At 51.4% G+C, this 16637-nt stretch overlaps 1 pseudogene; it reads right to left on the reverse strand.

Annotated features, from left to right (window-relative positions):
• Positions 1 to 1444: 1444 nt before the first annotated feature.
• LOC130018967 (metallo-beta-lactamase domain-containing protein 1-like) lies at positions 1445 to 8100 on the reverse strand (annotated as a pseudogene).
• Between the last annotated feature and the right edge of the window lie 8537 nt (positions 8101 to 16637).

Here is a 16637-nt window from a genome sequence, read left to right on the forward strand (position 1 = left end):
CCCTGGAAGGCTGCTTCAGGGTGTCAGAGCCCCTGGAGGAGGAGGGGGAGGAGCAAAAGAGGAAGAGGAGGAGGAGGAAGAGGAAGAGGAGCAACAGGAGGAGCTCACTGACCAGAAGAGAACCATCACAGAGTCCAGTGCGGACAACCTCAAGTCAGACCCTCTGCCCTGCCCACAACCTTAAACTCCTAACTTACATTCTCAGCCAGCCCGATAAGCCCCAGTCCCAACTTGATGGTTAAGATTGGGGAGGGAGGAGGTGGGGATGGGGTCACACGAGAACACATCAAAGTTGGCTCTTCCTGATGAAACCATTCTCAACTCAGCCCTGAGTAACTGGTCTGAGTGGCGGGTACCCAAACGTGGGTTCTGTGAATCTGTGTCATCAGCCTGTTCACAGGCCAAAGGCCTGTGTCTCAGAAGTAACCCAGAACCTTCCTATGCCCTTCCGGGGCCTGGCGTAGAGGCAGGACCTTCCTGCTCTCCCAGCAGGTCAGGCCCGCCTGTCTCGAGCTTCATAGCGGCTGCTCCTGGGGCTGGAATCGCCTCTCCCCAGTTGTGTAGGTCTCCTTCCACTCAGTTCTCATCAAGCTTCTGCTCCCGGGATGTTCTTCCAGAGCGCTCTAAAGGAAGACACCCCACCCTCCAGGGCCCCCTTCTTTCCCCTTCCTGTTGGATCATTCTCTCTCCTCAGTCAGCACAGGTATTTCCTCTCTGATAACTCGGAAGTCACCTCGAGAAGAGACGGTCGTTTGTCTGTTGCTCACTGTCTCCTATCTTCCTGAGCGAGCAGTGGCTGGAACGTTTCAGGTGTTGAAAGGCTCTTCAGGACTGAGAGAATGAATGATGACCGGGTAGAGGGACAAGGCTGATATGGTGTGCTGTGTGTGTGTGTGTGTGTTTGTGTTGTGTATGTAAGGGGCATACCTGGCATTGCTAAGGGATCCCGCCTGGCAGAGCTAGGAGACCATATGGAATACCAGGGATTTCACCTGGTTGGCTGCATGCAAAGCAAATGCCCTCTTAGCTGTATCATGGCTCGAGCTTGGGTGTCCTACAGCGGGCACCTTCTTTCTGCAGCCTGCACCCTAAGAGAACTAGCGGGCTAGAGTATCCAGGGGCCGTTCTAGCCCACTGCATTTGCAAGATTCCCTGTTCATGGCCAGCAGTAGGCTTGGGGGCAAGATGGTTGGTGGTTTCCCGTTTTTATTTTTAACCACATCCCCGTTTTACAAATGAGGTCCCAGAGGAGGCAACACCGCCCAGGCCAGTCCTTGGACTCAGCTTGGTGATGAGAGAGAAAAGAGGGGTCGTTCCTCGAAGGAGACTTTGGAGCCCGTGGCCATCACCCGCTGGCTACTCGGCCCATGCACCTCCGGGTCCTTAGTTCCTGAAGCAGAAGCAGGGACCCCGGGATCCGTAGTGCCCAGTGGCGGTGCCAGATTCATGGGACACTCGTGCAGCAGGACCGCGGGGCTCCCCTGATCACCCTGAAGGGGGCCCCGTGGCCGGGAACCACCAAGTCGCGGTGGCCAGGACCCTCCTGCGGCTCCGCTCCTGCGCCACCGGGTTTTTGCTCAGCGCCCACCACGACTCCTCGTCCCCGTGGCACTCGAACATGTCGCCAGCCACCACCACGGGTGCCCAGGGCCAGTGCCCTCCACCACCACGCTCACGTCCCGCTGGCCGCCATGGCCCAGCGTGGCCCACACCTTGAGCCTGGGTCCGAGCCATAGGGGCCGCTCCTTGCTCAGCGTGTGCGGGAGGTAGAGGCCCCTGGGGAGGACACCAGCAGGAGTGCCCCAGGGAATAGCCCCAGGTTCCCGACGGGGTCCCTGTGCCCGTGCATGCCCACCACCAGCCCCATGTCGCCTGGGCCCACTCCCTGCCTCTCCAGGGACCCCAGCAGCACCTCCCCAGCCCAGGGCGCCACCCCGCCCCCCCCCCCGTCCCCGTGTCCAACAGGATGGGGCCACCGGCCACCTCCCGCAGCGCCGTCTTCGTCTCCGCGCCCTCGCGACGGGCAGATCTCGAGACTGCGGCCGGGCCCACACCACGGGCAGGACGAGGGTCACCAAGCAGTTAGCCTGCACCATCCCGCTCGCCCCCTCGAGCTCCACAGCAGAACCACCACTGAGCAGGGGCCACCTGGCACCCGCAGCAGGATCTCCCCAGGCAGCAGCTCAGTCCCACCAGACTTCTCATCACCGGAGAAGGCTGTGCTGCAGAAAGAACATAGATTGCGGGTGCCTGCCCTGCTCTCCTGGTTGCAGCACCGGCCTGGACTGTCCACCACTCCCACCCCCCCCCCCCATGTGCACCCAGAAGGGGACCATGTCATTTTCCTCATTTGGACTCTGGCTGCTCTACATCTTCCACTCCTTTGATCCTTTGATTATTTCTTGTTGTTGTTGTTGTTGTTGTTGTTGTTGTTGTTGTTGTTGTTCTTCTTCTTCTTCTTCTTCTTCTTCTTCTTCTTCTTCTTCTTCTTCTTCTTCTTCTTCTTCTTCTCCTTCTCCTTCTCCTTCTCCTCCTCCTCCTCCTCCTTCTCCTTCTCCTTCTCCTCCTCCTCCTCCTCCTCCTCCTCCTCCTCCTCCTCCTCCTCTTCTTTTTAATTTTTAAATGAGTCACTGTGAGGTACAGTTACAGACTTACAAACTTTCGTGCTTACATTTCAGTCATATGATGATCCAGTACCCATTCCTCCACCAGTGCCCATTCTCCACCACCAATGATCCCAGTATCCCTCCCACCACCTCCACCCTATCCCCCACCCGACCCCGCCTCTGTGGCAGGTCATTCCCTTTTGGTCTCTCTCTCCTTTTAGGTGTTGGGGTTTGCAATATAGGTATTGACAGGCCATCAGGTTCAGTCTATAGTTTACTTTCAGTACCCATCTCCCATCCCGAGCAGGCCCACCAAGCACCCTTTACTTGACGGTCCTTCTCTATCTGACCTGCCTTTCCCCCAGCATGTGAGGCCAGTTTCCAAGTTGTGGAGTAATCCTCCTGGTACACATCTCTACTATCCTTGGGTGTAAGTCTCGTTTGATCGCTTCTTCCTGGTCAGATCTCCATTAGGGAGAAGGATGGAAAAGTGAGGAATTTTTGTCCTCGGCGAGGTCCCGTAGGCCGGCCAGCGGCCAAGCGGCAGCTCGATTGGAATTCGCTTCCACCACACTTTCCATTTTGAGCAGAAGGGGCTGCTCTCCACTGGCAAAGACCAATGGCTGTCTCCTAAACTGCAGGTTTGGAGAGCCCCATTCGCTTCATTTTTTTTGTTTGTTTTTGGCATGCGGTGCTCAAGGTTGACTCCTGGCTCTGCGCTATGGGATCACTGCTGGGTGACTTCGGGGAACGTATGGGTCACTGGGCATCCAACCCAGGACAGCCGTGTGCGAGGCAAATGCTCTACCTGCAGGACCATGCTCAAAACCCAGCTCCAGTTTCAAGACTCTCAGTGGCTGCCACATGCCTGCAGGGCTCTGAGGATCACTCTGGCCCAGGGTCTCTGAGTCCCCCAGCACTGGAGCCATTACTGGGACTGCGGCTCAAGATGCTGATGGATGCTTCATGCGTTCACAAAACTTTGTCCACTGACACCCAGGGGTCCAGTCCGGCCACAGCTCCTGCACGCACATCATGGTAATCAGCTCCCATGTGGGCAGTGGCTTTCTGGCAGCTGTAATGGAGCATCAGCTTCCCGCCCTCCCACAACTTCACCCAGGAATCAGAATGGCCACGAGTCCTGGTTTTCCCAGTGTCCTAGAGTCTTTCCTCAGGGGTTGCTCTTGACAATAACTTTCACCAGAGTTTCCCCATCAGACCCCCAAGGAAACACTTTATAGATTTTCTTCTTAGGGGCTGGAATGAAAGTACAGTGGGTAGTGGAAGGGTGTTTGGGTTCTATCCACTGCTGGGACCCATCCCACAGGGTTCCTCAAGCACCACCGGGAGTGATTCCTGTGTGCAGTGCCAGGAGTAACACCTGAGCATTGCTGGGTGTGATCCAAAAAGCAAAAATAAATAAGTAGTGATTTTTTCTGTGTCTACAGAAGAATGAGGGATCTCTCTCTCTCTTTTTTTTTACAAATAACTGTTTAATTGAATCACTGTGAGATAGAACCTTACAAAGCTGTTCATGATTTCAGTCATATAGTATTTCACCACCCATCCCTCCACCAGTGTATATTTCCCAGCACCAGTGTCCCCAGGTTCCCTCCCATCACCCACCTTCCCAACCTCCTGCTGCCTCTATGAAGAGCTTTTCTTCTCTCTCTCTCTCTCTCTCTCTCTCTCTCTCTCTCTCTCTCTCTCTCGTCTCTTTATTGTCTTTCTCTCTGTGTGTTAGTTTGGGGCTACGTTCAACAATGTTCTGGGTTACTCCTTGCTCTGGTTACAGGAATTACTCCTGGCAGTGCTCAGGGTACCCTATGGCATGCTGGAGATGGAACCTGGGTCAGCCATTTGCAAGGCAAGCATCCTGCCCTCTGAATTATCTCTCTACTCCCTCTCTCTCTTTTCTCTCCCTCTCTCTCACTCTTCTCTTTCTCTTTCCTCTCTTCTCTTGCATTTCTCTATTCTATTCTACTGTCCTCTTGTGTCTAAAAAATTAGTCTTTCTTGACCACTGATTTTGTCTTCACTGTATTTCTAAAACTTGACCTGCAAACTTTCCGCATATGCGCCGCCAAAGCGAGCCCAACCTGCAAACTTTCTGAATTAAAATGATAACCATGATAACCTCCCTCCAACTCCAACTCTGTCCAAGCTGACCTCGACAGCAGCCTGACCTCTATCCTGTACCAGCCTCCCATCCCAGAAGTCCAGGAGGTAAGACTTCTTACCACCTGAGGGGTGCCATCCAGGACATCTATGCCATTAGCAGCTTTTGGGAGGTCATTTGGGTGGCTAGAGACCACTGTGATCAACCCAAGACTGACAGCGGGGACCTGTTCTGGGCATAGCCTCTGGATTTTCAACTTGAAGACGGTGGACTCAGGGGAAGTGGCACCAGCCTGTTCTCCATCTCCTGCTCTGAGTGGTCCCAGGCAGCTGCACCTGCAGCTCATCCACTCCAGTGGGTGGTGGGGGATTCTGCAGACAATCTGGGGAGAGAGAAGGGGCCCACCATAGACTTTAGTGACTATTTCTGACCTCTAAAATAGGTCAGCTAGATAGGGTAAGAAAGACGGGGACATATTTTTCTAGGACAAAGGCGATTTTTTTGTTTTGTTTTGTTTTTGTTTTTGTTTTTTTAAGCTATTTGCCTTAGCAGATCAAAGCCGTGTGATCTGAGTTTGGAGATTTTTTTTATAGTGTAGGAGCACTGCTATTTATTTAGCCATTGATTAAGCCGGTTCTGGAATTTTGGTGCTGTTTTGCAAATCAGGTGTGCAATGAACGGTGCTTGTTTCACAGACTGGTCCGATTTTGGTAAACGTGATTCCATCACAATCCAGAGGTGGAAGCACACCCCCTAGAGGTTCTCACAGTCCTTGCAGCCATTTCATCTCCGACACCAGCCTCAGTCAAGGATTGATGGATTTTCTCTGAGCCATAAAGCATGTGGGTACCTGGCTTCTTTTGCTTAGTGACATAATTGTTTATTATTTTTAAAATTTTTAATTGAATCACCGTAAGATACACAGTCGCAAAGCTTTCACCGTGGATTTCAATCTTGCAATGTTCCAACACCAGTGTACATTCTGATCACCCATGTCCCCTGGTCTCCTCTCGCCAGCACCACCACCCAGCCGACCTCTGTGGCACGCACTTTTCTTCTTTTTCTCTCTTCTCCCTGAAATGTTTCTGAGTGGTTTTGTGTAATCAATGGATTGACCAAAGACCGTCTGGGTCACTTCCAGACTGTGAGGGGACTCTAAATATCGTCGCTACGAACAGAAGGTGTTTGTGGGCAAATAGTTCTTTCTCTTGGATAAAAACCTGTGAAAGAGTGGGAATTTTTGTATGACTTTGTGGAGAACAGCTTTTGATTTAGGAAGAAACTGAGCAGATGGTAGCATGTTCTCGTACTTTCTCTCCTTATGCTCACACATCCTCCATCAACCTGGAATATCTGTTGCAATTCCTGAGTGAACAATGATGCCTTGGTATTAGTTAATGTCCACTGCTTCTTCCAATTTCTTTGCCTTTTGGAAGTGTCGGTAGGGATCCTCCCAAGCTGTGCTCCAGAGGTCTGGAACCCCCACCATGATTCCAGGATCCTGGCTGGAGTAATATATAGAGGGGAGGGCTCTTGCCTTGCATGCAGCTGACCTGGGCTCGATCCCCAGCATCCCATATGGGCCCCCAGCACAGCCAGGAGTAATTCCTGAGTACATAGCCAGGATTAACTCCTGAGCACCACCAGGTGTGGCCCAAAAAAACAATAATGATTCCAGGATCCTCCCCAGGAGTTCTAGACTAGCAGGGCCAGAGGGGCAGTGCAGGTCCTAAGAATGTGAGTGGTACGCTGGCTCTGCAGTGCTGGGAGTTCCCCGGGCCACCCCAAGTGAAAACCCCACACCCTTCAGTGCTCAAGAGCCTCTGGACTGCACCCAAGATCCTCAGGGCAGCAGCTGATCAAATCCAGGTCGGCCACAGGCAAAAGCATCAGCCTTGACCCTGTAGAATGTCTCTGGTACCAGATTTATTTACTTTTCACCTAATACAATTTTTCTGTTGCAGAACCCCCTTCAGAATGAAACGTTTCATTAAATTTCTCATTCTTTTTTTGCTTTGGGTGAGTGTTGAGAATCCATTCAAACCTTGGCTCCCTCATCCCAATTTCATTCCACTTTTCCTTTTTTTTCTCCCTTGTCTTTCTTATCTTCCCTCTTTACTTACCCTACTTCTGTTTTGGGGTTTTTTTTGGTTGTGTTTGTGTTATTTTTGTTTGTGTTATTTTTGAGCCCAATGATGCACGAGAAATCCTCCTGACTCTGTGCTCTGGGATCATTCCTGATAGGGCTCGGAGAACATATGGGGTGCCGGGGATCGAACCCAGATTGGCCATGTGCAATGCAAGTGCCCTCCCTGCTGTGCTTCTGCCCCAAACCCCTCTATTTCCTTTTTGTCCCCTGGTCTTTGGGTCATACTTGGGGATGCTTGGGGATGGCTCTCAGTTTGGTGCTTAGGGAAGCATGTGGTGCTGGGGATGGAACTGGGAGTCCTGCAAGCAAAGTGTGTGCCTCCAGGCCTCTGAGCATCTCTCGGATGTCCTTCCTTCCTTCCTTCCTTCCTTCCTTCCTTCCTTCCTTCCTTCCTTCCTTCCTTCTTTCCTTCCTTCTTTCCTTCCTTCCTTCCTTCTTTCCTTCCTTCCTTCTTTCCTTCCTCCCTTCCCTCCTCCTCCTCCTTCTTCTCCTCCCCCTCCCTCCCTCCCTCCCTCCCTTCCTTCCTTCCTTCCTTCCTTCCTTCCTTCCTTCCTTCCTTCCTTCCTTCCCTCCTTCTCTTTCACTCCCTGAGATCTATCACAAGCCTGACGGTCCAAATGTACTTGGGGTCACCCACCCTGCAGTGGCCAGGGACTTTTCCACGTCTCAGGGGTCCCACACAGCACGCGGATCAAACTGGAGTGTGGCACATAACAGCACCCGCCTCCAGTCCCCTGCACGTTCGCCACAAGATCCCAAGACTTTCATGCAAGTTTTCGCTTTCTTAGTGACTATTTGGATTAGACGAATATATTTTTAAAAACATAGCCTGTGTCTCGTGAGTGTAACATCTGGATTCCCTGAGGTTTCTCTCTCCCTGTTGTTCCTTTGGGAGGTGGGCAGCACCTGGGGGCTAATTGACACTTTGCTCCGAAGTTCCCCTTGCAGTTGCGGGTGGGGGGTGTGGGTGGGAACAGTGGTGCCAAAGATCAATCATCTGCATCAGCTGCGTGCAGGACAAGCTCCATTTGTCTACCCATCTCTCTAATCTCCCCTTCGTTTGGAGGGGGCCTTTTGGGGTCACACAGCAATGCTCAGGGGTCCTTCTGACTGTGCTCAGGCATCACTCGTGTGGAAATGAGCTGCCTGGCCGCCTTTCCCTCCCGTCTCCCTACATCTCTGAGGCTGGTGGATTTTCACCTACCAGACGGGGTCGCTGCTGGCCATGGTGCTGCCCAGGTGCACCCCGTGGACTCCTACACTCCATGGCCGGGCTCTGCAGGGTGGTGGGCCCCGGGCATCCACTTCACTGCCTTCCCCGTGTCCATCTCCGTGCGGCTGCAGACTGGGATCCTGGAGGTCGTGTCTGTGCTGCTGACCCTAGAACCCACCCACTGATGGTCGTCGAGCTGGCCAACACCCACTATGAGTCTGGGCACCGCAGCGACTTGCTCAACGCTCCTGCGCACCGCCTTTAGCCGCCTGCCCGTGTTCTTTGTAAACGCCTGGGCCATGAAGTTCAGCCTGGCGCTGCCCGACAACAGCCGCCCAGAGCGACTCATCATACCAAGGAGGTGGATGCTCTGCTGTGGACTCCTGGGTGTGGCCCCCAAACAAACAAACAATTAGTTCAGAAAAAGCCTATGTTTATTCCTGATCTCAAAGAATTTTCTATAGCCTGTACTCTGGGGGTGTATTTCCAAGATGTTACTATCACCTCCTCACATTTCCAAGTTATAAAATACATCAGAAACAGGGTGAGAGGCAGATGAAGAGACAAATCAAGTCAATAATATTTTGGCTATTGGAGGAAGAGAGAGAAAGGGAGAGAGATACAGAGGATACAGAGAGAGTGACAGGGAGACTTGAAAAGTCAGGTCAGGTCAGATTTTTGCCAAAGGAAAAACATCTCAAAATGCAAAATAAATAAATATGAGACAAGGATGGTATCTTCACAGTAGGTATCTATGACAAAAAGAAAAATAATTTAATTATTAATTTTGGGTTTGGGGCCACACCTGGTGATGCTCAGGACTTACTCCTGGCTCTGCACTCAGAAATTGCCCCTGGTGGTGTTGGGGAACCCTATGGGATGCCAGGGATCGAGCCCCAGTCGGCTGCGTGCAAGGTAAGCAAGTTCTCGCTGTACCATCTCTCCAGCCCCAGAAAAAGAAATATTTTTATTGAGCAAAGATTTCTTAGTGTCATCAGGCTGCCAGAAGAAATGCCAGAGGTGGCAGCGGAGAGAGCAGAGCGGGGAGGGTGCTTGCTTGCATGTGGCTGACGCAGCTTCAGTCTGGCATCCCGAATGGTCTCCGGGAACCGCCAGGAGGGATTCCTGAATGCAGAACCAGGAGTCACCCTGAGCACTGCAGAATAGGTTCAAAAACAAAACAAAAAAATTAAAAATGCCCATATGCCACTGGCTGTGGGACTTTGCCTCTAGACCTTTATCTTCCCCCCAGCTGGGTCCTGACAGCTGAGTGGTCAGCAGGGTTGTTTCTGCCAAGCTTCTGTCTGCCTTGTGCATGGTCACCATCACCCATGTCCTCAGGCCAGGCAAGAAGGAGGGTAGTGTCGCAGTCGTGGACCCTGGCAGCCTGCTCCACACTCTCCTTGCGATCCTTTCCCAGGTGGTTTCTTGAACCTCCACTGTCACTGATTTCCTGAGGTGCTGAACTTTTGGGTCCCCCGAGTTTCTTTGCTGAGGTGCCACCTGCAGTGGCTTGGGGAAGGGGCCACCTGAGGAATAAGGCGGGTCTCAGGCCTCAGGTAAGGGGCGCCCGTTCCGGACAGTCAGTGTCCCGACAACACTGAGAGCAGAGGCTGGTTCTCTCATCCCCTCTGTGCTGGGCTGGAGGCCACAGCGCCCCTAAGTCAGCAGCTGCTTTACACCCAGACAAGGCTCTCGGGGGAGCAGCCCTGCCTGTACCCTGCTCTGAGCCCCCTCCTCGGCTGTCTGTGTCTCCCTTCCCATCTCTCCAGCGACTCATTTCTTTTGTCTTTTTTCTTTTCTTTTTCTTTTTGGGTTGCACCCACCAATTCCCAGGAGTTACTCCTCCCTCTGCACTCAGGATTTACTCCTGGCAATGCTTGAGGAACCCTATGGGATGCCAAGGATCGAACCAGTGTCGGCCTTATGCTAGGCAAACTCCCTGCACCCTGAATGAATACTCCGACTCTATTGTTTCTTTTTTCTTTATAAGAGATGTCTATTGTAGCGTTGGAGAACTGTTCCTCCTCCAGAACCCTGGGAAGGGATGTTTGTACCTCCCCTACCATTTCCCTAGTCCCTCAGCTCTTCTCTCTCTCTCTCTCTCTCTCTCTCTCTCTCTCTCTCTCTCTTTGCTTTTTGGGTCACACTTGGCAATGCTCTGGGGTTATTACTGGCTCTGCACTCATACATTATATTGACAATGCAAGGGGAACCATATGGATGCCGGAGATCAAACCATTGTTGGCTGCTTGCAAGGCAAATTCCATCCCCGCTGTATTATGGCTCTGGTCCCACAGAGCATTTTTATAAGCGGTGAGACAGTGCAGTGGTGAGACAAAGAGAAGAAGAACACATGAATGAAGTGTTGCGATTGGTTGTGTCATGACAATACACTGAGGGACATTGAGGCAGGCAGGGAATTAGACACCTGTCTTAGTGGGGGTCCTTGTGGCTGAGACTGTGTGACAGTACATTGGGTTTTAGGTCCCAGGGAGACATTTACTAATCTCCTGATTTGGTGGTCCCGCTCCCTTACTGCCATGGTCACAGGTACGTTTGGGTCCCTCTGTTCTGTCCTGGTCAGCTCTGTTTTATGACCTAATCATCTCAGCCCAGTTCCCAGGACGGGCTGCTTGCACTCCTGCCTCTGGCTGCCTGTTTCCCTGGCCCGTGTTCCTAACTTCCCCATCACTCCAACAATTCATCGAGGGAACACACTTCTTGATCCCAAGGTCACAGGGAGGGCAAAGCAAAACTTGCCCTTGAACCCTACGTGTCACAACTCCCACACCCAGCCAGGCACCCAGAAACCAAGAAATTGCATTTTGTGGAAACTGATAGAAGGTGGATTTACATTTTGATTATTCCAAGTGTCCCACTCACGAATACTGAGTCGGTTGACACTCTGCTGACAGCCTTGGGTTGTACCCGAGGCTGCTCCATTCATTCGAGACACACAAGATTCCTCCCACAGAATGTCCACTGGTTCAGCCCTTCTGGACAACAGTATGGACGATTCTCAAAAAATTAGAAATTGAGCTCCCATTTGATCCAGCAATACCACTCCTGGGAATATATCCCAGAGAGGCAAAAATGTATAGTCGAAGTGACATCTGCACTTGTTTGTTCATTGCAGCACTCTTCACAATAGCCAGAAACTGGAAGAAACCTGGATGCCCAAGAACAGATGACTGGTTAAAGAAACTTTGGTACATCTACACAATGGAGTACTATGTAGCTGTTAGAAAAGATGAAGTCATGAAATTTACATACAAGTGGTACAATATGGAAAGTATCATGCTAAGCGAAATGAGTCAGAAAGAGAGGGATAGACATAGAAAGATTGCATTCATCTGGGGGATATAAAGTAACAAAGTATGAGATTAATACCCAAGAATAGCTGAGATCAGCACCAGGAGGATTACTCCATAACTTAGAGGTCAGCCGGGTATCCTAGAGGAAAGGGCAGTTCAGATAGAGAAGGGAGCACCAAATAAAGGATGTTTGGAGGATCCTCCCAGGAGGGGAGATGCATGTCGAAAGTAGACTATGGACTGAACATGTTTCCCACTCAATGCCTCTTTTGCAGACCACAACACCCAAACGGAGAGAGAGAACACAGGGGATTGCCCTGCCACAGAGGCAGGGGGGGATGGGGGGATGGGGGTGGGAGGGATATTATCCATGGTGGTGAAAAACGGGCACTGGTGGAGGGATGGGTATCTGATTATTGTATAATTGAAACCCAAGCACAAAAAATTGTAAATCTACAACTGTAAAAAAAAAATAAAAAATAAAAATAAAAAAAGAAGAAAAAAAAAGTTATTAACATCTTAAAAAAAAAAAAAGATTCCTCCCACAGGGGCTGGAGCAATAGCACAGCGGGTAGGGCGTTTGCCTTACACGCAGCCACCGGAGTTCGATTCCCAGCATCCCATATGGTCCCCCGAGCACCGCCAGGAGTAATTCCTGAGTGCAAAGCCGGGAGTAACCCCTAAGCCTTGCCGGGTGTGAGCCCTCCCCCCCCCCAAAAAAAAAGAAAGAAAAGAAAAAAAAAAGATTCCTCCCACAGCACAAAGTTCCAGCTAGCCTCTGCCTTGGTGGCCCCTAGTGGTCATTATGGGGCACTGCAAATCTAGAAGAAAAGGCAGAGCGTTTTGGAGCTAAAATTTCAACTGTATTAGAGTGGACACCAAAATTTTCCTGGACTTTCATTTCCTCGTTTCTTTCTTCCTTCTTTCCTTTATCCTTTTCCTTCACTTGTATCACTTGTTCAATTGTTCATCGATTTACTCGAGTGGACACCAGTAACGTCTCCAGTCGTCCCTGTCGCGAGCTAGTGTAGCCTAATGGCATATGGGGGCTCTTTCGTGGTAAAGGGAATGAGACCCGTTGTTGTTACTGTTTTTGGCATATCCAATACGTCAAGGGAAGCTTGCCAGTCTCTGCCGTGCTCATGGGTTACTCTCCGTAGCTTGATGGGCTCTCCGAGAGGGAGAAACTTCATTGCTCTCTCCCAGGAACTTTGTTTTATAGTCCTTTTCCTTATTAACTAAAAGTAAGTAAGTAAAGGCCCTCCCATTGATCATTGATTTGCTCGAGCGGGCCCAGTAACGTCTCCATTGGAGACTTTGTTGTTACTGTGTCTGGCATATCGAATACGTCACGGGGAGCTTGTCAGGCTCTGCCGCGCGGGCGAGATACTCTCGGTAGCTTGCCGGGCTCTCCGAGAGTGGCGGAGGAATCGGTTGGCCATGTTGGCTGCGTGCAAGGCAAATGCCCTACCGCTGTGCTATCGCTCCTGTTTTTTAATCATAGTTTTAGTAATTTCTTTCCTTGAATGGATGAGCATGCGATTAAACTCTCTTTTCACCACAAGTGTCATTTCAAGTTGGAAAGTTTACTTTGATGAGAGAGAACGGGAGGATGAGGGGAGAGAGAGAGAGAGAGAGAGAGAGAGAGAGAGAGAGAGAGAGAGAGAGAGAGAGAGAGGAAAAGGCAATCAGGGCAATGGACCGACAGTACAGTGGGGAATGCACTTACCTTGTATGTGGCTGCCCCAAATTTGATCTCTGAGCATCACTAGGTATGACCCCAAAACAAGCAACAACAAAAACAGTTTTTTAAAAAAATGAAGACAACTATCAAGGCAGGACTAGAAGATTCCAATCCTGAGCCTTTGCTGTGGCTCTTGATCCCAATTTCTGGAACATCTTCCATGGCTCAGAAGTTTTCAAGGCTTTGGGCTCAGCTTTCTCAGGGGTGGCCCAACATGACACGACCACCACAGGATGGTGTTGTGATGTGGCCAGATCTACTAGACCCTTCATTTCTGGAAGCATGGGGCCCGAACCACAGTGATTTAACTTAAATATGTCAAGGATGGAGGATAGGTGTAGGAGAGAGCCTGGAGTGGAGGGATGGGGTCACGAGGTCGTGGGAATAAGGGTGGGAACATGGATGGCTGACCCTACTGCAAACACCTTTGGAAATCATTGTCCACATTAAAGAAATAGAGGCCAGAACTGTAGTACGGCTGGCAGGGTGCTCGACTTGCATGTGGTCAACCTGGGTTTGATCCTTGGCACCCCATAAGGATCCCTGAGCCCATTAGGAGTGATCCCTGAGCACATACATAGTCGAGAGAAATCCCTAGGCATTGACCGGTCTAAAAAACCAAAATTATACATATAATATATTATATGAGACAGACACCAAGCATAGTAGACACACTGTCTGTCACACTGTCCACCCGTTGTTCATCGATTTGCTTGAGCGGGAACCAGTAACATCTCCATTGTGAGACTTGTTGTTACTGCTTTTGGCATATCGAACACACTACTGGGAGCTTGCCAGGCTCTGCTATGCCGGCAGGATACTCTCGGTAGCTTGCCAGGCTCTCTGAGTGGGACGGAGGAATCGAATCCTGCAAGGCAATGCCCTACCCGCTGTGCTATTGCTCCAGCTTATCTGATATATAATAGAAATATATATTTTATGAGGCAAGAAGTGTGTAGGGCTGACAGACGATGGTCTCTGTGAAGTTACTGCACCTCCTTTCTCAGGCCTGCGAGAGAGGAAAAGAAGAACCTGGCAGTGCAAGGGGGAACTTGAGGGGTCATGCTGGGGTTGGGGACAGGGAGAAGGGAAGTCACTTTGTTTGCTGCCACTGCAAACAAAGAGAGCACTATTTCTGTGAAATCATGGTTGCCCATCCCTTGAACCACCCCTTGGACCAGTTCTTCACTTCAGCCTGGGCACGGGTAGGCACAGCCCCCATAGTGGGAGCTGAGGGTGGCCAGGTGCCAGCCCCCATCTCTCGGTCCCTCTCTCTGAGGCCAGGCTGAGAGAGGCCCATGGCCAAAACGTCCCTCCTGACAGCCTCAACATGCCCCGCGGCCACCTTGTCCTGGGCAGGAATAGCCAGGGAGGAGCAGAGACAAGTTTAGAGCCAGAAATGCACACCGGCGAGCTGCCTCGGAGTGTCCAGGGCAGCTAACCAGGGGTGCAGGGAAGAGGGGAGAGAGTCCAGCACCTGGGTTAGGCCCCAACACCACACCTAAGGCGGTGGGGCCCCTGCAATGGCCTATAGAGGCCCTTGTGCAATACAGAAACAGAGCAGCCTTGGTCACAGGAAGCGCTGGTCACGCTGGGGCTCCCTGCACTGTCCCCGCCTGCTCCTCCCTCCACTGTGCTCAGGAGCCCCCAGCCGCCCACAGAGAAGCATCGCTGCCGCAAGCCCTGAGCAGAGCACAACATGGGCCCGTCCCCGCTGCTGCTGCTGCCCCTGCTGGTCTCTGTGCTGGATGGTGAGTGACCGGACATGGAAGCCCACGGGGTTGAGCTGGCAACTGGGGGATGTGCCTTTTGGGGGTCTGGGCAGGGCCCTCTTGGCCAGGAGCAAAGAGTTGCCCTGGTGCTGGGTCATCCCTATCCATTAAGCCTGGCCAGAGGACACTGCTCAGATGGACGGTTCTGCCCTGCCCAGGGAATTGGGGCATCGGGATCACACTTCTGTGTCTCTCCTCCCAAACCAGCTGCCCCTGGAGACTGTGACAATGAAAACTTTGGAGTAGACCAGCCAGAGCACCTGGCAGCCCCTGAGGGCGGCTCCGTCCGCATCCCCTGCTCCTTCCACTACAGCTGGGAGTTAGCCGAGAATCCTGAGGTGAAGATAGGCTGGAGGTGGAAGCACTTCCATGGAGATTTCATCTACAACCAGACTCTGAATTGGACCCCTAAGGAATTCAAGGACCGTCTCCACTGGAACTGCATACAGGGCGAGAACCGGGGCGCCCTCCTCATCCGGAACCTTCGCAGGGAGGACGCGACCTCGTACTTCTGCTTAGTGACACTGAACACAAAGAGATGCGGGCCAAGGGTGATTCAGTCTGTATGGGGAACCATGCTCAGAGTCATTCCAGGTGAGTCAGTTGTTTGGGCCTAAAGCCTCCTGCTTTTCGCATTCTCCATTTCAGTTACATTTCTGAAGAATTTGGTCATCAATTTAAAGTTTTGCAGACTGGAGAAAGTGGGTAGGGCAGTAGGTAGGATGCTTGCCTTGCATGTGGCTGACCCTGGCTTAATTTCTACTACCTCATATGGTCTCTGATGTCACCAAGAGGGATCCCTGGGCACAAAGAAGAGGGAATTCCTGAATGCCACCAAGTATGCTTGCACAAATACAATTTTTAATTTGTGGAATTAATGTGTATTCATATTCATTTGTTTTTAAATAAATATGGGAAAATCAAGTAATTTTGAGTTGACTTTCACCGTGCAAAGTCGTCACAGCAAACGATCTTGTGAGTCAGTATCACTCCCAAGTTTGTGTTTGCTTATGAATCTGAACCTGAAGAGGGCTTGCTCTGCAGACCGACCTCATTGCATAAATGTATAGCGAGTGTTTGCCTAATTTCTTATTTCTAAGCCCCAAATTCGTGTTTTTAAATTTGCATAATGCTGTTCACAATAATTGTTACATTCATTATTTCAACACCAATCCCACCACCTTCCCCCCACCATTACTTTTACTCTTCCCACCACCCCTCAGCCTGCTCCTTAGGCAGATTATTAAGCTTGTCTAGCTGAGTCGGGGCTGGTTTGTGGGTGTGACTCCACATACTCAACTTTTGGACTTCTGGATGGGGCCCTACATGCCGGGCAGCCAGACTGGGGTTCCCCTACCCTGCTCTGAACATCACCCCGCAGTTAGATGGTCCCTCTGGAGCCCACGGCCACGCGTTGCCCCTGTAGCCACACACTCTTCCCAGTCGGCTGGTGGCAGGACACAGACCCAGCACTGTGCTGGGCCCTCTCCAGCTGTGCCAAGGTGGCCCTGGACTCCCCGTGAGCCTCAGGCATCAAAGCCTCCTCAGAGCACATGGTCCCCAGGGAGCACCGCCTGTTCCCAATTCAACCAGTTTCCTGGGTTTGGGTTTGGGGCTTTTGTTTTTTGTTTTTGTGTCACACCTGATAAAACTCAGGAACTACTTCTGACTGTATTCCGGGATCACTCCCGATGTATCCGGGGAACCCTGTGGGATGC

The sequence above is a fragment of the Sorex fumeus genome, unplaced genomic scaffold (genome assembly GCF_029834395.1).
Source record: "Sorex fumeus unplaced genomic scaffold, SorFum_2.1 ptg000345l, whole genome shotgun sequence".
In the NCBI taxonomy this organism is placed as follows: Eukaryota; Metazoa; Chordata; class Mammalia; order Eulipotyphla; family Soricidae; genus Sorex; species Sorex fumeus.